The 7,664-nt window shown below is 43.0% G+C and overlaps 1 non-coding gene across 1 annotated transcript; it reads left to right on the top strand.

Annotated features, from left to right (window-relative positions):
* The first annotated feature begins 7,371 nt into the window (after positions 1 to 7,371).
* Trnat-ugu (transfer RNA threonine (anticodon UGU)) lies at positions 7,372 to 7,443 on the top strand. The gene has a single exon. It is a non-coding gene; the product is annotated as a tRNA-Thr (tRNA).
* Positions 7,444 to 7,664: the final 221 nt, after the last annotated feature.

Below are 7,664 nucleotides of genomic sequence, written 5' to 3'. Positions count from 1 at the left end.
GCAAAAAACTAATAAAGCACCAAAAATGCTGACGTTATTTGTAAATAATAACAAAATTCACTAAGGGATCTAGCAACACGCTTCTCTAAAACATTCATCAATTATACAATTTCACAACTGGCAGTTTAATTTTTAATAACGAATTCTGTTTTTACATTTCAGGTGGAGGAAGATGAACAATAAATATATTTTACATTTCATAGGCTTAAGTCATTGTCAAAATTCTAAATCACTTCAAAAGAGCAATCAGCACATTTTCTGCATGTACTGGCAGCATTCAAAGGAAGAAAAAACGCAGGGAGAGACTTTCACCCTCTTTGTCCTAGTATAAATCAATCTGGAGGGATTTCACCATCCCGCTTCTGAGTTGCCACAGTTCCTTCCTGCCCCTCCAGGTTCTGCCGAAATTTTCGTCAGCAAATTTCAAGCCGGCCTCTACAACTCGCGTGAAGATTTTCGTTACCTACAGAAATTTCCGTCATCTTCTTTGGCACTTCCCCACATTCTCTCAATATCATTATTTTCACGGCGTCCTCTTACTCATACAATACGGTATCGACTAACCTACTTCAGAGGCGAACACACTCGCTCTCCTCGGTACTTTCTAATTAAAATCTTTCACGACCGGTATGTCACACGTCTACTCTAGCCCGACGCCCTCTCGTCCACACCACCTTCAACGAGTCCTCGATCCTTCGTTGCAAGTTTATGCCATACCATCCTCAGCTCTCCAAGTCAGCTGGTCACGATCGATCAGGAGTCCCTTGCGTTACAAAACCGATGTCTAACCGCTTGCGCCAAATCCACACCATACTCATATGCAAAAATATTATGGTGGTTTCTGCGCAGCACCGTTCCCACGAAGGATGCTGCTTCCTTCATACCGCTCTACTTTGTCCAACTGTTGCTCCCGATCCAGTGACCAGCACTCACATTATAACAGAGAACTGGCAATCAACGCTGGAAGCACTCCTTGCAGTGCAGGATGCTCGGCTACACACATCTTTAATAATCAACCAGGCTTCACACAGTGTACAATTTGCAATGATGCATCGGCAGCTGTACGAGAGCTTCGTAAAGCTTACATCCAACGAACTGCTCATTAGAATTCAGAAGATAGTGGACACTTACCCACGCCGTGTTCGCGTGTCATGGCGCCAACGGAACTGCCACCCCATGATGCAGGCTACAGATGCCGGTACACACCCCGGTCGTGTGCAATATACAGCTCCTCTTGCACTATCGACAAACGCTGTTCGCCTTCCCAGAGAAAAAGAACGTCTACGGCGCACAGCACGCGCTCTCATATGCTGGCGCACTACGGATCTCCATTGCGGGTTGACTGGCCATGATGAGGTCTTGCTCCGACGTCTTCGCCTGAGAGTCGCTCTCACGCCGGCTGTGACGACGTCCTGACCACCTCAGTACGATCCCCCTTTAACTCCACGTGCCCCTTTTGCGCCGCTCCTGTTAACCAGGCTACAGCAGATCATTTGGTCTAAAGCTGGCCTGCCCTGTGAAGCCTACGCCTTGTGCACACCGCCTCCTGCAGCCCGCATCCCGGACTTCCACCACATTTCATGGATTCTCTAATAGGTTCACATCATGCCCCCTACTCCCATTCCTTCGGGAATCGGAGTGTGTCTGTATATTTAAGTTTTTTTCTTATGCTGAATAGCAAACTTCCGTGATAAAAAACTAGACAGTACTACAAACAAGGAACACAAGCATGAATTAATGTATTAATTTCCCAAGGATATTTAAAAGTAAACCTATTGCCTTTTTAGAGCCTGTAATGGGCTGCAGCACTTACTAGTGAACACTTTTGCTATAAATGCCATGATTATGCTCAAACTACTTACTAAAGGACCTCCACTGCCGCCTTGGCAAATGAGTGCCCCCATACCTGACAGCTGTCAGTTTCAGTGTAACTGCTTTATTAAGTGCGAATGCACTTCTTAAGCGACCCTGAACCTGCGTCCACCGGCGATGTCCGCATAGCATACCCACGTGGGGGATTGGCCAGGAATCTCCTCGTCTTCCTTGGCAACGGGGGGAGATGGGCGCGCGCTGCCTGGCCGCTGACATGGCACATACCCACGTGGGGGATTGGCCAGGAATCGGGCGTGAGAAGGGCTAATGCACCCGCTTAAAGGAGAACTGACACGAAATTTCAAAGCTGAGATCCGCTCTAGCAATCAAGTACAACGACAACACAAAAAAGTGTCTGTGAATAAATGCATCTTTCTTTCTTTGTAGTTGTGTGTGTGTGTGATCTCTCTTTCGCGAACATTACCGAACCGCGCAAATTCAACTCGTGCATTCGCACTTTCACATTCTTCCCCCGGGGGAAATGCGGGGATTTTTTTTTTAAAGTGGAAGCTTTCCTTGTGGGACTGGTAGCGTCCTGTCATAGAAATTGTGCATTTCCCGATAGACAGATTGGGCTTCCGAAATGCTTTTGTATGATTTCTGGACCCAGGTCGCATGGGGGAAACTGGGCTTCCTTTGTATCAAAACGTTTACTTGCCAATTTAACAAAAAAGGAATGGTTTTTGATAAGGAAATGCACAAATCCACCATAAAGAAGGAGTACAATTTTATACCTTTACTTTAAAAACCAGGTGTGGATTTAAATTCAGACAGTTCTTAGAAGCGCTGGCCTAAGCGGTAACTACATGAACGCGCCGGCGCGCTAGATTCTACGCGTTCGCGCGCACATGCGGTACGAGCTGCGTGTGAAGGAGGAGGGCGAGCAACTCGATGTCGAGGGCGAGCAACTCGGTGTCGATGCGACACCATGTACACACTGGAGCAAAGTCAAGCCACAAGCCGAGCGAACTAGCCGAACCTGTAGTGTGTTGTTCGCTGTCTGATTCGCACTCTAGTTTCACCTCATGCTCTTCTATGGTCTGCTTCCGTTTATCCTGGTTAATCTCGGAAAAACGCAGGCAACCCTGGATCGCACCCTTCTGTTGCTGCTCGCTACGCGAGTAGCGAAGGCACTAATCAGAAGACGGCAGCGAAGACAACGAAAGCGACCTGGCTGGGTGTGGGGTGTCGTTTTTGCAAGCAAGCAGGAAGGCCTGTACGATATAGTCGTGAGTACATTGTTGCTCTTTTGCAGTGAAATTTTGCTGAGCCCTGATATTGTAGGCACGGTGAGCTAAGTGGGTTAGTGACAACGCCGATTGTGTTTTTCTAAGCACAGTGTCTAGTGTCTTGACCAACAGCAGGGTGTACACGGGAGCGCACGTTATGCTAAGCGCTCGCTTGTCCTTTGTTGCTGCTCCATGCCCACCAGATACATTTGCTCAAAATGTTTTTCTCTGTTTCCCAGTCTTGGCATTCTTTGAGCTCTACCATGACGCCGTAAGAACTGCGTAGCCGTTCTTGGCCGGATTGCATTTTTGTCAGCAATAGCTGCATTCGGATGCCACTTTAAAATACATTTCTCCAAAAGCACAGTTTAAACTGAAAACAGATCTACTGCCACGAAGAAATCCCGAAAGTGCCGCTCCGGGTTAGCGAAAGCTAGAGCCATTAGAATATTTGCAGACACGAAGACGTATTTGCAGACACGGCTGTTGAGCGGAAGTACGAGAGTAAATGGAAGACGGCATGGTCCTACAACGGAAAGTTTTTTTGCAAAGTAATTCAACAACGCGCCAGCCGTACAAATTTCCTGCAAGAAAGACCTAAGCAAGATCGCTCCTAGACAAGACAGCAGTGTGTCTGTCACGCCACCAGCCAGCGCTCAGAGTGCAGTTGGTACGCACTAGGCAGCAGCGCGTCTTTCCTGTTGCTGACTTTCGTAAGAAAAATAGAATATAAAGAAGTAATATCACCAGGAAATCTAAAACCAGTAAATAAATTGTTTCAATCCTATCTGCGCATAAATTCACGCTCACTTTTACAAAAAGTGGATCACAATGCTTTTTTACCTACCAATTTTCTTTCGAATTCAGTACCACAACGGTAACTGAAACTTGGTATTAAGATAAAAACAACGCGCTATATTTACCTGGTTACCGGAGGTTTTTACTGAACCGTACTAGTGGACGGAGGAGGAGGCGGAGTTGCAATTTACACTAAAGGAAAGCTGTACGACATATTGCCTGAATTCGCTTACACAAACTCTGACTATGCACTATTGACTCTGCGTAGCAAAAATGAAATAACCTCGGTACTCTATCAGCCACCGTATGGAAATATAACAGAGTTTCTTGGCGCGTATGATAAACTGTTAGAATATGTTTGCAAGAATAACCTACATCTATTTATGCTGGTAACTTTATTCTCAACATTTGATAGAGAAATGGGGATGTTCGTCAGTTCAGTGAAACACTGGACTCGTCGGGTTTTGTAAATATGATTACGACTCCTACCAGAATTACAAGCGCCACAGCAGCCGCTTTGGATCTTTTTGTGACAAATGTGGAGACGCGTGTAATTAGTACTGGCACCCTCGTAGCGGACCTCAGTAACCACTGCCCAGCTTTTGTAATATGCACAAATGGTACAGAGCATATTGAAAATGATCAGCCTATTGTTTTTCAGACTGTAACCAACGCGCGTTAGACTCGTTCGAGTATGGCATTACGAACAGCGACTGGTCTTCCGTGTTCAGTAAAACAAGTGTGAAAGATGCCTACGCCGAGTTCATTTAAATATTTATCCGTATTTACTCAGCCCACTTTCCACTGAAGTCACGAACACCTTCTAAGAAAACTCGAAAACCTTGTGTTACGCCAGAAGACGCTCGTTTGATAAAAAACAAAAATCGTCAGTTCCATTTTTTCCTTCGCGCGCGTTCGGAAAAAGGGCTGAAGGACTTCAAAAAGCTTTGCAATCAGTTGAATTCGGAACCGTGGCATTCGGAGGCCACTTTCTATCGGCAGGTATTTGAAAATACAGCACGGCAACGCCCTGATGCTACGTGGAAGGCAACAAACAGAGTTCTTGTCCGACAAAGAACAATAGATGTTCCAAAAATGATAACAGCTAACCACGCTGAAATAAAAGGTCCTGAGCTTGCTAAGTACTTTATTAACTACTTGCTGGGCAGCATTTCGGCGCACTAAAAGTTTCCATCGCAAACATCAACTGGATTGCGTTGCCTTCCTGAAAGCCTTTTCCCTGCCCTGACTGGCGAACGTGAGGTGTTCCAGACATTTAGAGCCTTACAGAATAGTCGAGAGTTGGGTATTGAAAATGTTCAAGTAACAGCCGTGAAGTACCCTATAGATTTTATTGTGCCTGTTCTAGTACACATTTTTAACTTAGCATTTGATTACGGTGTCTCCCCTGACGCAATAAAAATTGCGTGGGTTTCCTGGATATTTATAAACGTAAACCTAAACTTCCCGTCCAAATACACATCGATATCTGCGTTTCCCGTTATCTTAAACGGTCTCGAGAAATTATTATCTTGTAGAATAACAACGTTTTTCGATAAAAATATATAATAACGACTTCCCAATTTGGTTTTAGTGCTGAAACGGCATTACTAGCACTCAAAGAACACATTGTCTAGAACATCGAGCAAAATATGTTTACCATTGCAATTTTTATTGATTTATCAAACGCATTTGATTCCCTCGATCGTAAAATTTTTATTGAAACACTCCAGAGTTATGGCATCCGCGGAAACCCTTTGAAATTACTACAGTCATATTTGCAAGGTAGAACGCAATCTGTTGATATAAATAGTGTTAAATCAACTTATTGCCAATATCATGTGGTGTGCCGCCGGGTAGTATTCTAGGTCCCCTTCTTTTCAATGCATATATAAACGACATGGCAATTATATACTCTGCTGTAAAATGTATTATATATGCTGATGACACCATTATCCTTCTATCTGGAAAAGATGTAAATGCTGCAATACTTCAATGTAATGAAGTTCTTACTCAATTATCCACCCGGTGTATAGGAATAAAATAAAAGTCAATACAAGTAAAACGAAAGCCATTATATTCCGCTCTAGAAATAAAACTTCCACACCATGATATTATACCTTTTTTGCAGCAGACTGTAGAAATAGTACCAGAACATAAAATATTAGGAGTATACTTTTCTACAATTTGAATTAGAATGCCCATGTTGATTACCTTTGCAAAAAGCTCTCCTCAATCACGGGAATTTTATCGCGCTGCCACTCATTATTGCCTCAAAAAATTCAGCTTCAAATATATTATGCCTTATTCATGTCCCATGTGAATTACTGCTGCCTACTTTCGGCAACAACAACCAAAATCAATATAAACAGACTTCTTGCAAAGCAGAAAAAAGTTATCGGTTCAATTGGAAATCTAGATTACGTGTGCAGCACAAAGGAGGTATTCTCCGCCTTTAACGTTATCCGCCTAGCCAACACCTATGACTACAGACTTTTACATACAATCTATTTTTCACCGCCCACTGTCACCACATTCATAAAGCAACTTGCTTTACTAAATTGTCGCGAAGTTTCTATACACATCAGAGACAGGGATATGTGGTTTGTGCCATATTTTCATAGCAATTATAAATTACAGTGCCTGGCTCATAACGTATCATGCATATTAAACAGATACAATCACCCAATCGTATGCAGAAAATGTGAGCTTATTGTGCTGTTCCGTAAAATATTAATACCGCATTTTTTTATATTTACATCCATCCACTTCATTGCAAAAAAAAATTTTGCACGTCTGCATTTTATGGCATTATATATTGCTGTGATGATATGATTACATCTCGTTGTGTATTTTCTCTAGCATTGTGTTAAGCTGTGTTGATGTTGAAAATAGCACTGTTGTGAATAACGCTGATATGTGTCCCTGTATATATATATATATATATATATATATATATATATATATATATATATATATATATATATATATATATATATATATATATATATATCTATATATACAGGGTTCGAAAGGCGTGGGTTCGGTCCCCACTCTGGGCGCGTGTTTTTCTTTCTTTCTTTCTTATGCATAATTAAAAAAATGTTTACCTAATTAACCGTAGTGAAAAAGAAAAGAGCCTAACCACACCCCTATGCCTCCTTTGGCGTTGTAGACTGCTGTCCTATCTTTCTGTATTTCCTCAACGAGCCCCTCATTCACTTACTATATTATTCTGCGAAAGCCTAACGAGGGTCTCGGTTCTGGCAGCCTTGATGCCTAGGTAGCATAAGAGGGCTTCCCGCCAGTAACCCGCTCATGACAGGCTGTAGACGTTTGAGTCACGCCACGGGGGTTGAAAAGAAGGTCCCCTTCTCCCCGTGTAGTCAGAGTGGCGCTGGCTACCACCCTCAAGCGTCAGATACACTTCTAGTAAATATAAATAGCCCAGAAAGTGAAGGAGAACACAGTCGCCCAGATAGCCGAATTGGTAAGGCGTTCGACATGTAATCGAAAGGCGTGGGTTCGGTCCCCACTCTGGGCGCGTGTTTTTCTTTCTTTCTTTCTTATGTATAATTAAAAAAATGTTTACTTAATTAACCGTAGTGAAAAAGAAAAGAGCCTAACCACACCCCTATGCTTCCTTTGGCGTTGTAGACTGCTGACCTATCTTTCTGTATTTCCTCAACGAGCCCCTCATTTCCTTACTATATATATATATATATATATATAAATAGGTATGTGTATATATTTTAACTCTTTTGT

Source organism: Haemaphysalis longicornis, unplaced genomic scaffold, assembly GCF_048455015.1.
Source record: "Haemaphysalis longicornis isolate Haplotype H1 unplaced genomic scaffold, Haemaphysalis longicornis Haplotype H1 scaffold_9, whole genome shotgun sequence".
NCBI lineage: Eukaryota > Metazoa > Arthropoda > Arachnida > Ixodida > Ixodidae > Haemaphysalis > Haemaphysalis longicornis.
This window is presented reverse-complemented; position numbering and strand designations above follow the sequence as displayed.